The sequence below is a fragment of the Dermochelys coriacea genome, chromosome 2 (assembly GCF_009764565.3).
Source record: "Dermochelys coriacea isolate rDerCor1 chromosome 2, rDerCor1.pri.v4, whole genome shotgun sequence".
NCBI lineage: Eukaryota > Metazoa > Chordata > Testudines > Dermochelyidae > Dermochelys > Dermochelys coriacea.
Genome location: NC_050069.1, coordinates 42,226,238 through 42,247,717, shown reverse-complemented (window position 1 = coordinate 42,247,717; position 21,480 = coordinate 42,226,238). Strand labels below are relative to the sequence as shown.

The 21,480-nt window shown below is 40.7% G+C and overlaps 1 protein-coding gene and 1 long non-coding RNA gene across 2 annotated transcripts in view; one reads left to right on the top strand and one right to left on the bottom strand.

The window, feature by feature from the left end:
• Nucleotides 1–21,480, top strand: part of CPQ (carboxypeptidase Q) — a 238,843-nt gene that overhangs the window by 210,682 nt on the left and 6,681 nt on the right.
• Nucleotides 2,435–5,519, bottom strand: LOC122458626. Its single transcript, XR_006278708.1, has 3 exons — nucleotides 5,448–5,519; nucleotides 3,868–3,900; nucleotides 2,435–2,511 (listed from the first exon to the last, which is right to left on the bottom strand). It is a non-coding gene; the product is annotated as an uncharacterized LOC122458626 (long non-coding RNA).

Below are 21,480 nucleotides of genomic sequence, written 5' to 3'. Positions count from 1 at the left end.
TTAACATGGCAGTTTGGAGTTACGCAGTAGTTTATGTACAACTTCCAACCATTTAAAAACAACTCCTCTCAGGTACATAGATCACATACAACAAGGCCAAGATTTAAAAAAAAAACTAGATTCATAAGCCCATGTCTGTCACCTAAATAAGAAGCTGAACATTCAAAAGTACTGAGCACCCAGCAGTTCCCCACTGGGCCACTGACTTAGGCTCTGTAGCCATATTTAGGTACCTATCTTTAGGTACCAGTTATTTTTACAAGTAAAACTAAATTTTGGACAAGTGGGATATACTTGTCATATCTTGGCATCAATGCATCAATTTCTGTGAGTCACCTAGTCTCTCTTTTAATGTCTTTTAATGTGGTACAGGAGGAAAATGTAATATATGAGCATGTTTCTCAGCAGAAGTCAAATTTTGTGTAACTTGGGAGATATTAAATTAAAGCAGTATGCTAAGAGAACAATTTTAATTGCTTGGCACTTAAAGAACTGCTATAACTATTACATCTATTACAACCATTTAAAATCTTGATTGAATTTAGAGCCATGAGTATTAACCTGTAAAATAATTCATCTATGGTTTTCATTTATCATTGTTCCATAAAAAATAAGCTTTAGGATTAGGAATTACTGTGCTGTAATTAAATGAATTAAATGTACTGTAACTTTTATAAAAGTGGATGTAGGTTACTTCATAGGTCATTATTAAAATGCTCGCTGTTTAGCATAATATCACGTCTATATTAACCTTTCAAAATTTGTCCTATCTATAAGAAAGGCTGTTGTATCTTTGTGACATTCCCTGGGGTGCAATCTGGACTTCTGTATCTCCTTAATTCTCCAGCCTGGGATGCTTTTTACTCTGCTTTCCTGATGAGCAGCAAACACTTCCAGATTCTGCTCACTCACAGCCACCAGCATGTACTGTCACTCCCAGCTGAATACATGAATGCTATGCCCAGGCATCAATGAATTACATAGAGGGCGAGAGCTGCATATGCCCCAGTCTTGCTCCCCAGAAATGTGTGTCTTATACTGTGCAGGACCCTCCTAGAAAGTATAAGCTTACAGTCAGTCTGTCATTCCAACAATGGGTAATGACTATGCACCAGGCTTGTTGACCTAAGTAGAGATTCCCAAGCACTTCAACCAAAACACACTGGTTTAGGCAAAGCAATAAAACAAATGTATTAACTAAAGGAAGACAGATTTTAAGTAATTACAAGTATAGCTGTATATAAGTCAGGATTGGTTACAAAAGAAATAAAAGGATAAATACGCCTGCTAATTCCTAAACTTTACCAAGGCTAATAAGCAAAAAGATTTCTCTCACAAAAAAGCTTACAGCAGTCTGTGCTAGTTGGAAAGCCTTCCAGCTAGGATCCTCTCCCCAGTTCAGTTTAGATCAAAATGTTGTAGGGAAGGTTTCTCAGGTCCAGGATTGTGGAGGGGGGAGCAGAAAGGGAGAGGAGAGAGCTGCCCCCCTCCCCCCTCGCCACCGCCAATAGCTAATAGCCTGGTAGTTAGAGCATTCACTTGCAAGATGGGAGACCTAGATTCAAGTTCCCTGTTCTGCCGGGTCTTTCACATCCCAGATGAGTGCCCTATCACTGGGCTCTTGTCTATTCTAGGTCTCTCTCGCTCATGTTTTTTCTCAAATAATGTCGAAAGGTTTTGTCTTTGTTCCAATGCAGAATAAAAACAAATTTCAAAACATCGCTACTTTTTCTCTTCTTCAAAATGGGAATAGTTGTTTGCTGGTCATGGCTCAGACAGAAGTAAGGGGTTTGATGCAGTAGTTGCTGGGAAGTTCTGTGGTGTGTTATGCTGGTCAGACTAGATGATTGTAATGGTCTCTTCTAGCCTTAAAAATATATAAATCTATAAGTAAATCTCATAAACATTTGATATAAAAAGATGCTTCCTTACTTTTAACTCTCAGCCATCTCAAATATACTTGATGTTTTCAGTATCAAGGGAGCTTTATCTTTTATTATGTGCAAATGTACTACATTTTGAGAACCCTAATTAATACAGAGAAAGCGGTGCTGTTAAATTCACCCTTTCTAGAAGAGTTAAAATATAAAATTAAACACGTGGAAAGCTTAATTATAAATTGTTGCTGCATTACTTCGATTTTCCTGCTTTATTAATGGCTTTTCTCTTTTTTATAATCACTTGCACCGCATTTTAATTGGTAGTGTTTCTCTGGTGGTGATAGACTAAGGAACTACAACACACTGATTTAACAACGGTATAACATACCATTTATCTTATTAAAGAGAGGAAGCAGCCCTTAAAGAATCTCATATAAATATTTATAAATATTAAATGGCCACATTAGGTTTAACAGTGAAAAGTGGAATTAACAGATTTAAAGACTGTTGTCGTTTCCAATGGTTCTCGTATCCTTTTTTGTTACTGGATTTGTCTCTATTTTAGCTATGTGGTCACTGTTACTTCTGTGAATACCAGTCCAAATGTTGCATCTTGTTCCCTTGTTTTGGGCTGTGGAAATATGACATGGATTAGAATAAAAACACTTAATGCTAAACACATTAAGCACTTAACCACATGAAGGTCTCAAAACATTTCAAAGGCATCAATTGATTAATACTCAGAAGACCCCTCTCTTTAAGGAAGATCAGATGTGTCTCTTTGAGGGTATGTCTACACTAAAAACTTAAGTCGACCTATGTTAGATCGATTTACAGCCACCACAGTAATTAATGTGATGGTTCATGTCCATACTGCCCTTCTTCTGTCAGTGGTATGTGTCCTCACCAGGAGTGCTTCCATTGACTTGAGGGGCAGTGTGGGGGTGCTAAGAGACTGTGCTCTCAGCTCCAAACACAGCTTCCTCTCCCCCCACTCCCCCCCAAGGAGCCATGCTGCCATGAGGCTCTCTGCTGCCCTGAAGCTCATGGCTCCCCGCCAGGAGCAGAGCTGCCCCCACCCCCAGATCTTGACTCCCCGCTGGGTGGCTGCTGTGCTTCTGGCTGGGAGCCAAGAGCCCTGGTGGATGCCATGTTCCCGGTGGACAGCTGGTAGCCTCGGGGGAGTGGGAAGCCAGGAGCCTTAGGGCAGCACCCAAGCTCCCACCAGTGAGTGTGGAGCTGGGAGCCTCAGTGCAGCCGAGCTCCCCGCAGGGAGTGGGGAGCCTGGACAGCAGCCTGGCTGGGAGTGGGGAGCTAGGACCGTGGGGGCAGCCTGGTGGGGAGCCTTGCAGATGCAGCCTGAGAGTGGGGAGCCTGGGCAGCAGCCTGGCGGGGAGCCCGGGGACACCTAGGAACTAGCTGGAGCCCCCATCCTTACCTCTCTTTCTTGTCAATTTCATAGGTCTCACATGGAGCCATGAAACTGACAATAATGATAGCCAACAACTGAGGTAGTAGTCACCCTAACTACACTGACATAAGACCTACGCCTCTCTTGGCGGTGGAGTTGTTATTATTTCGGTGTAGTAGGGCACTTACATCGGGAGGAGCAAGGCTGTACAGTGTGTACACTGACATAATTAGGTCAACGTAAGCGGCCTTACTTAGTCCTGACTAATACTTAAACCTGCCTTGAGTACAGGGGACTGGACTAGATGACCTCTCGAGGTTCCTTCCAGTTCTACGTTTCTATGATTCTATGACCTAACTCCATAGTGTAGAGCAAGCCTGAGACACATTGTGGCTCTACTGTTCAGCATACAGGAAACTATACTCTTTATGTGGGAATAGTTATTCATTTAATATGTGATCATTTACTGCTAGCTGATTTTAAAAAGTAACATGCGGTGTCCTACATTAAAACACAACGTTGAGTGTTGATATGCGGCAATGTGCTGTTTAGAAGTAACAAGTTAATTAACCAAACCTTATTCCCTGAACTGTTCCATCTTCATTGAAGCTGAAACACAAATGATGGAATAAATGAAACAAAGCTATCTTAGTTTAAGCTCCATAAGAAAGTTAGGGATGGGAGGAAAGTGAGTAATATTTTCGAAATGGAAAATTTTGGAAGTTAAATGTAACTATTTTAATTTTCTTTTCTCTAATTGTTCCCTTTTGGAATATTGTTGTACAAAAATTAGGTGCATTAATAGTTGGGAGTGCTGAATTTTTCTAGATAAATGTCTGTGGATTCAGAAAGGCTACTTTTTAAGAGCAGCTCCCTATTAATACTTGTGGTATTATTGTTAAGGCATATTAGTGAAGTATTTCATTTCTGGAGCACAAATTGCTTTTACATTAATATCACAGTTCTGGTGTCCACATGTTGAAAGGGATGTTGAAAATTTGGACAGGGTTCACAAAAAAGCCACAAAAATTGCTCAAGGCCTGGAGAAAATGCCTATTGGCGAGAGACTTAGAGTCAGTGTGTTTCTCTTGTAGAAAAAGAAATTTGAGAGGTTGATTAGTGTATAGCTACCTACATTGGGAGAAAATACCAAGGTTCTTTAATCTAGTAGAGAAAGACACAAGAACCTCCAGCTGGAAGCTGAAGCCAGACAAATTAAAATAAAAATAAGACACAATATTAATTGAGGGTGCTAAGCATTGGAACAAACTATCTTTTGATCTTCAAATCAAGACTGGATGCCTTTCTGGAAGATACTTTAACCAAACACAAGTTATTGGGCTCAATACAGAGATAACTGTAAGAAATTTAATAACCTGTGACATACAGGAAGCCAAACTAAATGATTTAATGGTCCCTCTGGCCTAAAATTCTGACTGAGTGAGCAGAGATTTCTTTATATACTATGGCAAGATACAATCTCAAGACAAACTTGCTGTAGGTTTTCTATATCTTTTCTTTCATTATTTAGGCTATATATAGTACTGTATTTGTACTACTTTTTCCCTCAGTGATCCATTATATTCTACCGAAATAAAGTTCATTGATGAATATAATGAAAAAGGGAGTTAAAAACTGTACCCAGTTTAGGTATTAGTAGTTTGTCACATTGACCAAATCTACAAGGACCATTGCTTGCTTCTGTATCCTTTATTGCTGGAATTTTGCCCACCAAAGGGAGCACTTCCTAAAAAACTATCAAACTGGAAACCACTGTCATGTCAATGTCATTATTTATTAAACACTCGAAAGTTTGCGGGGCATCTTAGAGCAGAGATCTGTCTTACAAATCCATAAAGATCTTGCAGTTTGAAACTATACAGCAGCCCCTGATCTGAGCAACAAAGGACCCTAAGAGTACATCATCCCAGTGCTCTTTCTTCACAGGTTCAATATGTGGTCACTTTTAATGTGTTGGTCCTTATCTTCAAAGCCCTCCATTATGTTGGTCAAAGCTACTTGATGGGTCTCCTCACCCTCTGTAATTGTGACCTCCTTTGGCAGCTACATTCCACTGCAGCAGAACTGTCAACAGTAAGAGTGATTAGCCTCTAATTTACAACTCACTTCAGGAAGATATTGGGAGGATCACAAACCTTGGCTTCTTCAGAACAAAATGCTAAACCAATTTCTTCAACCTAGCTTTCCCCAAAAAACTACCATCCTGATACCTGGAGGGTAGAGAGAGATACACATAACCAGCACAGATGGGTACTACATAAGAATTTAGATAGAAATTGGAGAGGCAGAAGGGTATTGTGGTTAAGGCACTGAACTGGAATTCAAGAGATTTGTGTCCAGTTTTACCAAAGACTTCCTGTAGGAGCTTGGGCAAGTCACTTAACCAATCTATGTCTCAATACCCCATCTGCAAACTGTGGGTGATAGTCCTTCTGGTCTTCCATCTTTCGTCTGTCTTGTCTATTTAGAGACTGTAAGCTCATTGGGGCTGTGTGTACAGTGCCTAGCATAATGGAGCCCTGATTTCGGTTGGGGCCTCTAGGTGCTATTGTAGTACAAAGAATTAGTAATAATAGATACATAGCAACTGTATGATACACTCTCATTTCCCCTTCATTTTATTTCTGATTTAAGTGGAGCTGCTCAGTAATAATAATATAGTAATATGAGGACCAGTTATTGTGGTGATTACTATATGCATATATTGGTTTAGTTTATATGGGGGCTGTAAGGAAAAAGCAAGCAGGAAGGAAAAAGAGAGGCTCAAGATAAGCCACTTCTCAGCAAACACCTGAGTGCTGGTAAGAGGCAGGGCCTTAACTGTTTGCTTTGAAGACTAATTTGGTCTGGAAGTGCCAAAGCCTGGGGACACAGAAGAACAAAAGGACTATGGCAATATAAAAAGGGTTCTCTCTCTCAAAAGAGGAGGGAACTTGGGGGAACCAGACTAAGGCACAAGCACAGACTGGGATGTCTGAAGAAGCGAGGCCTGCCCACATTACCATCAGGGGATGGACAGCCTTTAAGTAAGATAGACATGCATATAGACTGCAGGTAGTTTTAAAATCTTTTTCCTCTAACACTTTGCTCTTGCTGCTAAAATAAACAGTTCTTTCATTTTGAGAAGACTGTCTGGTCACTATATACACCATTGGTCCCAGACTCCTGAAGGGAAGATCCACAGGTGCTGAATCCAGTGAGACCTGCTGGAAAGCAGAGTTGACACACAGGGTGATGTAGGCCAGACTCCAGTCTCCGGGTATATCTTCATTACAAGTGCTACAGCAGCCCAGCTGCATCACTGCAATGAAGACATTTACTATAGCAACAGAAGGGGATTTTCTGTCACTGTAGTAAATCCACCCCCTTGACAGGTGGTAGCTAGTTGACAGGAGAATTCTTCCCTCAACCTAGCTGTGTCTGCAGTGGAGGTTAGACCTCGCACAGAGTGTGAAATTTTTCAGAGCCATGAGCAACATGGGTAGGTCGATCTAAGTTTTAGGTTTGAAATCTGGGATCTGAGGGGGTGCACTCAGAGAGTCCTCAAAGGGAACAGAGGCACAATTAGCCTTTTAACAGTGTCAAACCAGGTGACTGGCCCATTTAAGAAGGAATGGATCCAATTCACCTGTGACTAGTTAGCTACCTCCCAACAGGGCCTGATACAGGGCTGTATTGGTGTGTCTACATACTTTTTTGGAATGAGTCTCCCAGCCTGGGTCAAGAGACTCAGGCTAGCAGAGCTCATGCTAGTGCTCTAAAAATAACTGTGTAAACAGTGCTTTGGAGTTGTGACTTGGGCTGGAGCTAAGGCTCTGAAACCTAGGGAGGGCAGTGGGCTTCCGACCCTGAGAAACAAGTTTAAAATGGTTTCAGAGAGAGTCTGCAGCAAGTCCTAAACAGTTAAAAGCTTCTGTTTGAACTCTCAAAGACTGGAACATTGCAGCCTAGGGGTTGCCAACTTTCTTATCACACAAAACCGAACACCCTTGCCCCACCCCTTCTCTGAGGCCCCGCCCCACAACACTCATACCATCCCCCCTTCCTCCATCGCTCACTGTCCCCCACCCTCACTCACTCGCTCATTTTCACAGGACTGGCGGCGGGTTCCTTTTTGACCTGGGCCCCAGGGATTTGGTCCTTGTGGTGGTGAATCTAAGGATATCTCTTCATTGAAACAAAGTGGGTTCTTAACCTGGGTAGCTAACCTGAGTTTGCTAACATGGGTTAAAATAGTAGTGTGGGGGGGGAATTAAGTTGCAGTATCTTCACTACTACTATAACCTGAGTTAGATAACCTGAGTTAAGAACACCCTCTCCCCTCCCCAATTAAGACATGAATCTATGTCAGGCTGTCAGTTTTCTCAGGCTGCTTCAGTCTTTCTTTTCAAGTCAGAGCACAGTTTTATGGAGAGCTACACAGGAACTTGAAAATCATGGAGGGAAAATGAGAATAAAGTCTGTAACCTGCAGTAGAGAGCCATCAAGAGAAGCTTGTGGTCTAAGCACAAGACTGCTAGCCAGGAACTACAGAATTATCATTCCAGCTCTGATATGAACTCCTTTCTTCACCAAGTCTTTTTACTTTTCCTGATGGATCTGTAAAATGGGGGATAGTATCTATCTCACAGAGGTGTTGTGAAGATTACTTTTTCTGTAAAGTGCTTGAAAAAGGGAAAGAGCTTTAACTACTAAATTATTGGACTTAGTTCAGCCCTGGCATTAACTGGCCCAACTTCCATTGCAGTCAGCAAACATTGCATCCATTTATTCCAGGGCTGAATGTAGTCAATGAAGTCTAGTGAAGAGGAGGTGAAGAAATTAGTGATTGACACAAAATGGAACTCTAAATATAGCCTCTTAAGAGTCTGTGATAGAGGATACTGAGAAAACAAACCTGTCCAAAAGCAAAAGACAGATATATAAAGAAGCTACAATATATTGCATATACTCCCCGAAGAGAGCCAGAAAACCGGATTCAGACTGATTTTCTCGAAAAGCCATTCTCCCAGAGCCAGCAGCAGTGCTGTGACACAGTGGTGTCTCAATCGCTGTGTAGAGTTTGGAAACCCAAGAGGGCACTGTTCCTGTTGTGAGCTGGCTGGACTATATTTTATTAATGAGTTTAGTTCTATTTAATTATATTAAACCTGAGCGATCACCCTCTGCACCAGTTGACTGGAGGATAACTAATGTAATGCTGATTTTTAAAAAAGGCTCCAGAGGCGATCCTGGCAATTACAGGCCAGTAAGTTTAACTTCAGTACCAGGCAAATTGGTTGAAATTATAGTAAAGAACACAATTATCAGACACATACATGGACATGATTCATTGGGGAAGAGTCAACATGGCTTTTGCAAAGGGAAATCCTGCCTCACCAATCTCAGTCTGATGTCAGAGGCATTTTAATTCAGGGTAAACCAAGGACCTAACATGCATGCATTCAGTGAAACACCAAAGCTTACTAAAATGTTGTACTCAAAAATCAGAAAAACTCTGCCACAAGATTATCTTCTGAACCATCAACACATGCATCACTCTGAAATAATTTTCACATTATTCAAATGTAAATGAATGGTAGTGCTCCAGGAATGGGGCTCCATTGTGCTCGGCACTGTATAAACACACAGTAAGAGCCACCCTGCCCCCAGAAGTTTCTAATTTAAGGCCCCTATCCTGCAGCTGGCTCAGTCTGGGCAGCTGTGCCTCCAACTGGCTCTGTATGTAAGACCCCATTGTAGGTTCTGGCTCTAATTTAAGGCAAGATGCACAGATGAAGAAATGGAAGGGAAAAGATGAGGGTAACTGTGACAGTATTATATGGTGACATGGACTAACTATGTACACAACTATCTGCTTTCAGGCCAAAGGGTCTTTTTGTTTGTTTTCAGTTTTAGGCTATAAATAAACAAGAAGCATTAGTGATATCTGTAATCCCTACTGGCCACCTGCCTAGCTGTTGTTATGTGGTTATTTATTGATATCTCTGCCACATGCTTAAAAATGCTAACTGAATTTGCAAGCAAATGAGACACTGCAGCAGTAGAAACCTTGCTTCTAAATTATACACAGATTCCAATACAAGCAGAATGTGCTTGAAATCAAAGTCTGTGCTGGCAGTATTCCTTCATTTACATTTCAAGGGCAGAATTAAAACCCCTTCTATGTACAAAGTATGTCACTGGAAGAAATATCATTGGAAGCAAAATGCTGAAGTCTATCCAGCCATTATCTTTTTTTTTCTCTCACTCAGACTTTAACAAGTCAAGTCCATCTGACAGGATAGCTCAGGCCCTATTTATGCTAGGGATGTGCCACAGTTAAAACCATTAGTGATGATTAGACACTGGTGTAGCTGCAGCAATGCAAACCCTACCATAGGCAAAACAGCTATAAGCTGCAATTTGTACTTGTGCAGTTTATTTGAGTTTCAAGCATGGGTTAGCTGCTCCAGTGCTTTCTGCTTCGGTCTTGCACTGGTACAGCTACATGGACAGATGGCCTCTGGTGCTGAAAATCCCCAGTCCAGACAAGGCCACAAAGTTAACACATGATTCATGTTTTTTTCCATGACAAAAAGTCTAGAGGATTTCATATATTAATATCTAAAGTCAGCTCCAAAAATTTCTGTTTTGTACTTGAACAGTCCAAGACTTGTGCTGCAGATTCCACTGTGCAACCAATCCTGAGCCCCTCATGTTCTAAACATTTTATCTGGAAAACATCACAGATTATGCATCTCATTTTCATAGTAAGTGCTAAACAGGAAGCAGTGAGGAAAGCTAATTAGTCTGCTTCTCTTTCTCTTTCCTAATGATTATGGATGGGTTTCCCCTCGTCCACCAAAAAACTGCTGGCTAGGGATAGCACAGCTGTTTGTGGATAATCATAGTTTGGAACACATAAATTGGATATGGCTTGATTGTGCTGAACACTCTACATGTACATCTTTTATTTCAGGATAGTTGGGAGTAGGGAGAAAAGCCATAGTATGGTGAAGAAACATCGTTTTTATTTTCTCTGCTTTCTTCTTAAATTCTCTCTTTAGTGTAGGCTGCAAGGTGGGGGAGTAGCTTCTCTGAGGTCTCAGTTGTGAAACAGATGTGGACACTTTAAAAGCATCACTTTAGTCTTTCTGATAATGGCGTTCTTGATGTTTTTGGAAACTCTTTATTCAAAATACCCTATTTAGTAACTTCTACTTCTTAGTATCACTTGAACCAAATCATGGCTTTCAGCTATTAGTGATATGGGGAGTGGAATTTGGAAGGGGCCACACTGCAGTTGAAATCCCCAGAGAAATTAAGCCAGCATTCTTTCTGGAGCTCTGGTGGGTTTATCAGGCAAAAATACCTTGCCTAATATGCATCCGATGAAGTGAGCTGTAGCTCACGAAAGCTTATGCTCAAATAAATTTGTTAGTCTCTAAGGTGCCACAAGTACTCCTTTTCTTTTTGCGAATACAGACTAACATGGCTGCTACTCTGAAACCTAATAAACCTTGTAAACCTAATAAATACCTTGTAACACAGTGCAGTGCAAGTCTCCCCCGCCCCCATACACTGGGCCAGCTCTGCTGGGTTTATTAGGCAAAAAGGAATGCTGCCCCTCCCCTCCAGTTGGGTCACTAGCCCACAAATGTCAGCATTTCCCACACCATTTGTATTTCAAACTTGCCTGGGAGTGAAGAGCTGGGGAAAGATTCCTTGCACCCACTTACTCACCAGTCCTTGTGTCCCTGCATAGAGCTTACTAGATCTAACTCCTTGTTGCAGATCTGCATTGCTTCCTTTCAGCTTCTTCAAGCTGTATAAAGAACTTCCTCCTCCCCACATTTCCTGTGCAGCTTGATTTATGTGCAATTTGATGAATGTGACTTGTCTCCTCTTCAGAAAAATAGGGCAATATCCAATAAGCGGATTTCTTCCTGGATAGCATTATTCCATGTCAGTTGCTTTCTCCTTCTGTTCAATCCTTTATCTTCGGGTTTGCAATGCTTTTGAAATTCACTGAAACTGAAAACAGTGTGATTGCCCTTTCACTGTTTCAGGAAAAGAATATTTGGCTGCAACATTCACGAAAATAGATTGCTCTAAAAGCACTCTGGGTGCCTCTTCTAATTCCAAATTAGCCCTGGGCCCTAGATATACAGTGCATGACAGAATCTAATTACTGAAGTAGTTATTGCCTCATCTGCTGAACTGAGTTTTTGAAAGCCCAAAGCCACATTTGCAGATCTGGACTCTGTTGACAACTGTGAGAAGTGAGGGCAGCCTCAGGAACAATTTGACTGCACTTAGGTCTAATGCTGTTACTTTTTTGAAGTCTCCCTTATATATTTTTTGACCCTGAAGACACATGACTTAAGAATGTTATCAGTCCTCCAGTCAATGCATCAATACTTCTTAGGTACGTCTATACTGCAAGTGAAGATGTGCTTGATTGTAACATGGACTGGTCTAACTTTAATCTAGTTTGTACGGGTAACAATAGGACTAAAGATCTAGCAACCAGAATACATACCTAGGGTCCCCAATGGGCTTGGACTCTGGTTGCTAGTCCCTGCCACCACTTCTCTCCTAGTATTACCCGTGCTAGCTAGATTAAAGCTAGCCTGGATATTGCAACCCCTACTACAGTCACACCTTCGCTTGCAGTGCAGACATACTCTCTAACATCTGAATTTGCAGAGAGGTTAGTGTTTTTCACCTCTCTTTCAAGGCATTCAGTATTAGCTATGGTTGGAAAAAGAATACCAGACAGACAGACCTTTGACTGCTCCATGTATGTCAGTTCCTGTGATCTTACATTATGCAGAATAGTGTAACAGAGCTCAACTGAGAAGCAGACAAGATTATTCTGTATTCATACATGTTAAGGCCAGGGGAACCAGTATGATCATCACTTCTTGCATAAACACCGACAGAGGAACCTCACCCAATAATTTTTGCCTCAAGCCCATAATTTCTGTTTTGAGCTATAGCATATCTTTTAGAAAGACATTCTGTCTTAACTTAAAGGCTTCAAGAGATGGAGTACAAGTATGAAAAGTTACTTGGGCAAAGGATATAATCTTAAAAATGTGTCCCTCAATTGTTTTGTTTTTGTAGGGCAAAATGAACACCTTAAATTGCACTCAAAGGCTAATTTGCAGGTAGTGCAGCTTGTGGTTTTATGACAGGGTATTCTACTTGATTAAGGCAGATTGTGGTAGTTCATTTATTTCAACTTCTGTGTGGATTTAAAATGTAGCGGTGTGTGAATGCATGCAAAATTTCTGTAAATTTGCACATCTGGGGGGAGGCAAATGTCTTATCTGAAGTTTGCTTTCCATCTCAGGCTGACAAAGCCTGAGTTTATTGATCTTGTGGCTATTTTGTAAGGCCTGTCTATTTAATCAGGCTCTTCTTAGTGATGGGGACTGAGTAGGGAGGGTCTCAGCTGGATTGAGAAATATATTTGTTTCTCAAAATTTAGTGTCAAGCTCAAGTTTAGGGAGCCAAATAAGGAAGCAAATTCCACGTGTGGCACATATCAGTCACCAGATGTACAAATCTAAGAACTGTCAGTTTGTATATTCAGTTGATCTCAACAGCCAGGTTAAAATACAAAGAGGGAGTTCATCTCTCTAAAGATACCTAGGCTGCAAACCATAGAGGTCCTTCCATATCAAAGTCAAAATATTGAGTCCAATCTGAAAATAAAAACTGGAAGCCATACAGTCTGAGGTAGAATAAGCTGCATATGTGAAATATCATCACATTTTGTATCAGCGAATGTCTGAGCAATCTTTGAAAGGTAGTTCCACACTGCAAGAATCTAAACTAGAAGTGACATGGGCTGCAACTTCTTTTTCAAATGAAAATGATGAGAAGTCTTATCCAGCACACCACTGTCTGACCATTCAGAAACAGCAGGGGATCCAATGTGGTTTCTAGATTGTGAACCTGAATAACAAAAGGCAAGCATACCTTTTAATGGATGGGTAGATACCATCCACCATTTCTTTGGATTGATTTTTTTTCTCCCCAATCCACCAACATGACTTCTTTTTTCATCCAGACTGAGCTTCAACCAGCTAGTTCTCCTCCAAACCCCAATCTTGACCAGGCATTAGGAAAGTGGAGCAAATGCATCATGAGGATCCCACGGAGAGCTGACTCATCAGTATATTGATGACTCCACAGGAGCCCAGGCCCTCTCACTATGTTCTCTACCAGTCTCACATGCACACTGAAAAGTGGGTACGATAGAGCCCACATGAGAGAGCCGTTGCAGAAGATGAGCAATTGCCTCATACTTACCTTTCAGTCCTCTCCAAAAGAGAAGAATGGAGCAACTCAAGCAAAATTTCAGCCATCCTTGCCAAGGTTTGCACTTATGTTAAAAATACTTCACAGCTAATATTGTCAAAGACTTCTGCTAGTTTCCCAGCTAGCCAATGATCTTCATTCATTGACTAAAGGAGTTCATTAACCAACAAAACCAGCATGATCTCTATACCTTTCCCAGTCCTCAAAACAATTTAAAAACGTGAAGGAACTCTAAACATTTCAGGTGGTGTGATTGTCAGACCCACTTTGACAGGTTGCCTTGTTATGACCTTCCAAATAAAGCTTAACAGAAAAGATAGTTCTGTTAGACAGTTCTATGATCTGTACATAATAATCCTTGGAATGAAGGTGAACTGTGAGGTTTCATTTGACAGCTCAAGGTATAATAAGAACTTTTCTCTTGGGATTAGATAACTCCAGAAGTTCTTAAATAAACTTGAAGGTTTTTCTGAGTACAAAAATCTCATGAGAATGTGCCATTATTGTGAGGGAGAAACACCTTGCTTTTTGATCAAGGAAGAGAAGAACAGGATAGAAGCGAAGGAGGATGCAGTGTGACAAGAATTAAAAACCAGGAAAGGGCAAAGATGAGGAGGAGAGAAAACAGGTGGTGAGAGGGAAGAGAACAAGAATGGAAATTCTAGAGGGGGAGAGAGGCTACAAGGAAGTGGAAAAGAGGAAGAAAATTAGGAAATGAAGGAAACAGCAAGAAAGAAGAAAGGGGAAAAACAGATGCATGACTGAAAATAATGGACCAGGAGAAGAGGATAATGCAGGAAAGAGTAAAAACAATAGAAGAGAGGGAAGGCCAGTTGATAAGGACAGTAGATGGAGGGAAATGAAGAGTTAAATGCAATCTGTTACATGCAAACCTGTTTCCCACATTGTCTTAAGACTTAAACAATCAAGCTGAATTTCCCAGATGCCAATCAAATTGGACTCTTAATTATGGAGACTTGCTTATTGGGATTATTACTTTTTGCAGTGGGAGCCAAGTCCAGTGATGCATAAATTAAGATTTTTTTAAAGAATGTGTTGAATTACTATCCCCCATCAAAATCTGCAGATCATTATTCAATGGTGAGTTTCTATAAAAGATCCCGGAGAAGCCGGCGGGAGCCCCGGGGAGAGTTCTCTTTTCTTTATAAAAGATCGAATCACTTGGTATTCTCACCCATCGTCAGTTGTAAATATTAGTCTACTGGGCTTTTCCTTGCACTGTGCCATAGATAAAATATTATGTAAACAAGTTAAAAATTTTCAGCAACATTTATTTAGATTAGATTTTTTTCTTAAATAAAAAATGAGGAAATATCCCAATTAGACTTGCACAGTTAAAAATGACATCCTAGACTTTGGCAGGGTCACAGTACATCATAGGGACTGTAGCGAATGTTTAAACTAGGCAAGGTTAGTTTACCCTGTATTGCACAAGATAGCCCTGTATTTTCAAATTATCTGCTTTAGTTGCATCATAATTAGGACATAACCATTTTGTAGCAGCTCATGAAAGTTGTATAAAGGTTGTAAGAGCAATGTTAACATGAAATACAAAATTAGGATAAAGATATTTTTATCCAAAAAGGTTGCCAAATACATATTTTTGCATTGCTTTCTGAATTGTACAATTGTATGATCACAGAGGAGCTGATAATGCTTTATCTAGGGATAGATTTTCAAACACACCGATGGGAGTTAGGTATCCAGCTCTCACTGAAAGCCAGTTGGAGTTGGGCACCTAACTGCCCCATAAGAAAAGGAGTACTTGTGGCACCTTAGAGACCAACAAATTTATTTGAGCATAAGCTTTCGTGAGCTACAGCTCACTTTATCGGATGCATTTGGTGGAAAATACAGTGGGGAGATTAATATACACATCTGACCACATCTGCATGCAGTATTCAAGATGCGGGCGTACCATGGATTTAGATATACGCAATTTGATATTTACTTTCTTATTATCGATCCCTTTCTTAATGATTCCCAACATTCTGATCACTTTTTTGACTGCCGCTGCACATTGAGTAGATATTTTCAGAAAACCATCCACAATGACTCCAAAATCTCTTTCTTGAGTGGTAACAGCTAATTTAGCCCCCATCATTTTATATGTATAGTTGGAATTATGTTTTCCAATGTGCATTACTTTGCATTTATCAACATTAAATTTCATCTGCCATTTTGTTGCCCGGTCACCCAGGTTGGAGAGGTTCTTCACAGTCTGCCTGAGACTTAAATAGCTTGAGTAGTTTTGTATCATCTGTATCATCTGTCATGAGAGGATAGCGAACATATCAACCTGAATTTGCATCCAGAAAGAATTAGTTTAGTTAGCAATGATGCTTTATTTACTGTTTATTTTCCTAATGTTAGTCTTGTTCTTTCATGTAGATCACTTGGAATTCATATGCAATCAGCAACATGCTACACCCAATGGGCCAAATTCAGAACTGGTGTAAGGAAGTGCAAACAGCCCCCCCTCACTCTCACCAAATTCACGGGATTGCATTTCCTTCCCCCTTTCTTAATTTGGCTCAATGTTGCTACATGAATGAATGTAAACAAAAAAAGCTAATGCAATCTGTTGACAATGATGGAAGAGGAGTTTTAATTGCATATAGATTTCTTTTCCATTGAAGTATGTTGGTTTTTTGAAATGTAGCTGAAGAAAAATATACACTTTATAGTTCAGGAATATTTAGGAAGTTAGAACCCACCACTTGTTACTTGCCTACTTCTGTCTGTTCAACTCCACTGAGAGAATTGTGGCTTGTGTCTTAGAAAGGGATGAATGACCCACAGCCTTATTTTAAAGATAGCTTGAAGCAAACCCCAGATCTGAAGAGCCGTGAACCTCAAGATAGGATTCCGATCTGAACTTTGTGGCTCAGGCATATCTCAGTTAAAATTGATGGTGATGTGCTAGTAAGTTGAACACACATTGTTTGGGAGGTCAGATGCATGAGGCATTTTGGCAGCAATATCCAAAATATTTATATTTATTAGGAGAGTAATCACCATTGTTTTACAACTCAGGTGTGTATTATGTAGTCAGAGTAACAAAACATACTTTAATTTCCATTTCAGTAGTGTGTAGTTTGGGGTGGAAATTGTGCAAAGTTGTATCTTACAGTTTACAAACTTAGTCTTAGATAAGGATGTAACAGGTTAGTAAGGACAGTCATTACTTTGAAAAATTAAAGAAATTTAAATTTTGGGAGAGCAGTTAGTCAGAAAGATGGTTTGTACAGGCCCCTATCCAGCACAGCATTTAAGGACATAGCATAGGGACAGATTTTTAAAGGCATTTAGGTGCCTATTTCCCATTGATTTCAGATAGGAGTTAGGCGCTTAAATACTGTTAAAAATCTGGGCCATAAGCATGTGAGCAGTACCATTGAAGTCAGTGGGACTACTTACATCACATAGTTCTGTAAGTGCTTTGCTCACTTGGGGCATTGTTAACAACACTTTGCTCAGATACATGAGAAAAGTATCTGCATCCGAAGAAGTGAGCTGTAGCTCATGAAAGCTTATGCTCTAATAAATTTGTTAGTCTCTAAGGTGCCACAAGTACTCCTTTTCTTTTTGCGAATACAGACTAACACGGCTGCTACTCTGAAACATGAGAAAAGTTGTTTGTCACACTGACATTTCCTGCCATTAAAACAGTGACTGTAGTCGATAAACTAGTTGAGAAGGGGGAATGGGATGGATTTGTTACCCTGATCAGCAATTACACAGCACCTTTACAAACTGTTAGTTTTTATTTCATAGTCGCTGCCTTTTCTCCTCACAACATTCCACACCAAGTCTTCATTTTGAAGCATTTTTTGCACCGTATTCTTATAACGAAACAGGCTGAAGATGGTGGGTCAAACATGAGGTCCCATTTCAAGTTGTGCTGTTTCAGATTGAGTACCCCCCGGTTTGGCTTGGTTTTAAATCTGTGCTGATTTAAAACTAGAGGGTGGGTGGAGAAACGGCCTCCAGAGCACTTTTAATATTGCAGCTTAATCTGCTTTTGGTAAATTGGGAGCAGTTTAGGATATGTTGTATTAGATTCCAGTTAACCTGTGTTCTACAGAGCAGAACCACTTCCTTTCCTGAGACCTGATTTCATACAATTAATGCAAGTCTCCCCAGCTGCCACTGTGGCTCTGGAGCAGTGAGTGAAAGGTCAATATGCTGCAAAAGTAACTGCAATAATCCTGAACTGTAATTTAGTCTGTTTAGTGTATCCACAGGATTAACACTCAAATACATTAAATAAAACAAGAAATAATGCATACTTCAGTTTTTGTCTCTCTTACATTGTGGTCTCATTGTGCATCCAATGAAGTGAGCTGTAGCTCACGAAAGCTTATGCTCAAATAAATTTGTTAGTCTCTAAGGTGCCACAAGTACTCCTTTTCTTTTTGGTCTCATTTAGTTAGCCAAGGAAGCAATTGACTGAATGCTTTCCTTTTACCTTTCTGTATAAGTCATGAATTTTAAAGCCTTTCAAAAGAAATGACTCAGGAGGTAATACAGCATGACGTGATATTATGTCTAAGCTCTGTGCAGGAAACTATTTCATCGTCTGTAGCAGTGATGCTCAAGCACCTTACCCTATAATTTCAGCATTTTAGACTAAACGACAGAACTAATAACATTGTTTCCCCCTTCCAAACAAATATTAATTTCCTCCATCACCTTTGCTTTATTTGTAAATCTTACCCTAAATTCATTGGATGAAAATCAGTAATGATCTACGGTTTATCCCAGGGAAGAAGCAGCTGATCGGATGCAACATAATGTTTTCACGGACCAGCTACAATAATTGTTCTGATGATTGCATTAACCAAAGTCAGGTCAAAAACCATTTGTGGAACACCTACAGTAGCAATCTAAATGCTAAACATCACTTGCAATACAATAGATACCATTTTAAAATGGATAACTTTATACCCAAAGTAGCTCTGAAAACACCTATTCTTCTAAAAGGGTAGCTGCCTCAGGGAAGCTGATATTTGTGAAATTCTTGTTTGTCAAAAAACCAAGACATTATTACTGTACAGATCTTTTAACAGGTCAGTTTTTCCTTTTACTCTTCGCTTTAAAGTTTATTCCTTTGAGGGCAAATCATACATCTCCCCTTCCCTGCATAATTGCAGATGCCAAGAACGCACGTAGGGTCCATCCCTGAAAACTTCCTGTGCACCAACGCACAGGAATTTGGGGCTATTGAATCTACAACTAAGTGGATCCACCAGGTATTCGTCCATGTAGGAATGCCAAGCACAATGTGGAGTGGCTGTGCTCATGCTCTGTGATCTGAGGAGGAAAATTTCCCTTTCCACAGGACCTCGTGAGCTTCCCAGTGCACAGCACAGTTATGCCAAGGCTGGGGTTTCCTCTTTATGTATGTATTCCTATGTTGTGTACTCTGTTTAAAAGAGGTACAGTATCATATGTTTCTACATATCTCATGGTTTACTTCCCAAAAGTTGGATTCCTTTTAGGACTCAGTAGTGTTTGCACTTCTCCCCTGAGTAGTGGCATTAAAGTCAAGGAGAACTTGAGGTTGATGTTCAGATCTAGAAGATTTTCATGTTGTTTTTTTAAAATAATCTTTTGTTTACCGGATAACAAACTGCATGTGTTCAGCATGGTGGGGAAAGCAACTTCATAAATAAAAATTAGCTTTTTTTTTAATCCTTGTGCTTGAACTACCAGCTTTCCAAAGGCTCCCTCTGCTGCCATGGGGGTGGATGTGAATGTGTTCTAGATCCATCTATCTGTATAAAGGTGTTTGGGAGATGTGAGGGGAGTAGCTTTAGCTCATCATAAGTTGTTCTTTACAGGGTTTATTTTAGCTTTAGATTTTTGGGGATTTTGTCAAGGTCCTTCAGACTTTTGATTACTGTTTGGGCAAGCAAGCAATGAAAGGTAGCATGGTCTGCTGAATAGGGCACTGTTCTGGGAATCAGGAGTTCTAGTTTCTGTTCCTGGCTCAACCACTCCCCTGCTATCCGACACTGAGGATGGCACTTCTCCTATGTATACCTCTTTCCCCGCTTCTCCCTCATGCCTATTTAGACTGTAAACGCTTCCATGCAGGGACTGTCTCTTAATATGTATATGTACAGTGCCTAACATAATGGAGCTCCTCTGGGAACTATTATAATACAAATAATAATTAACTGCTTATAAATCTTTATTGTTCATTTGCTTAGCAACTTAGATGGACACACCAATGTACCGCAGAAGATCAGTACCCTTCATCTAGCAGGTCTTAGTTACAATCTAGAGGTATTGAACCATGAAGACACAATACAAACAACACAGAATATACACTGAGTGGGGAGTATCCATTACAGTTTGAAAGTTTAATGGAATAGCTGGGTTTCAAGAGTTTTCCTCAAGATGGAGACAGTGGGAGCTTAGTATATTAGTGGGCAGACCATATATATTGTTGAATGGGAAATGCATACTGAGTTTTAAGTACCCAAGATAGTTTCCATTGGTATTATTTGTATTGCCGTATTGCCTAAGGAAATCACAGTGTAAGACAAAAGACAACAGATGGATACAGATTGATGGGGCGTACAAAGAAACAGTGATACAGTATTGGTCAGTGTAATAGCCTGTGGTATCAGCACACCATCAGTCTAACTATTGTCAAGGCTTTTGTAGGCATCTATTACCTCTACTCACTGGCCAGGTCCGGGGATTAACTCTGCCAGCCTGATGCCCTTTTCTCGCAGTTCCTCGGTCCATCATCTCACTCTCTCACTCTGTGGCTCCTCTCTTACTCCTCAGGACTTATCATTCCTCATCTTCATGGCTTAGCCGTCTAGCCAATTTCCAGTAGTCCTCCCCTTCTAGGGTACTATCAAAGTCTTCCACATCGTCCCGGACAATCCTTAAGTCCACTGCCATGGCTCTGCCACTCCCTCCGTGGCTAGAACAGACAGTCTCCAAGTTCACTGCACAGATTGTGCCACTCATTCTGTGCCTGGTAGGGGAACCCAGGTCCACCTCCTAAACTAGGTTCAAGCCCAGGGTCCATATGTCCAGCAGCTAAGATCAGTACTACTACGAACCTTCCTGTCACTCCCCTGGACTACTTCCTACCTTGCCTATCCCAGGCTCACATTCTCCACTCTTCTAGCTAAACCCCATCTCCTGGGTCTGCTAGATAAACCCCTGCTCTTGGGTCCAAATCCCTTTCTCTCCCTCGACCCAGTGACAGCAGCCCTCACTGCTGCAGCCTCCTTTCTGCTACAGCTCCCTACCTTTAAAGAAGCCCCGCCTGTTCCTGCACAAGAGAGCTGTCCTTGATTAGAGCTTTCGTCTTAGCCTAAATATCCCCTGGTTTGCAGCCTAATAGGTTAATTGGCCCATCCAGCCTATGTTGTCCCTTCCTTGTCCCTCTTTGGGGACCCTTCTCACAGGGATCTCTTGAGTGAGGAGGTACAATCCCTCCTATCACTGAGGGTGATCAAACCTGTTCCACTGGACTATATTGGAAAAGGGCTCTATTCTTGATACTTCCTATTCCAAAAGATAAATGACAGGGGGAAACCATTTGTGGACCCCAAACTTTGAACACTTTCATCCATGCTCAACAGTTCAGAGTGGTAACCTGAGCAATGAAAATTCCCTCTCTGGATCTGGGAGATTGGTTTGTTTCCTTTGACCTTCAGGATGCCTATTTCCATATCGCGATGCATCCCTCATAAAGATGATTCCTACATTTTGTGGCAGTCAAGAACCATTACCAGTATTGTGTCCTAGCCTTCAGCCTTTAAACCACACAAACATTCTTTGCTAAGGTCCTATGGGTCA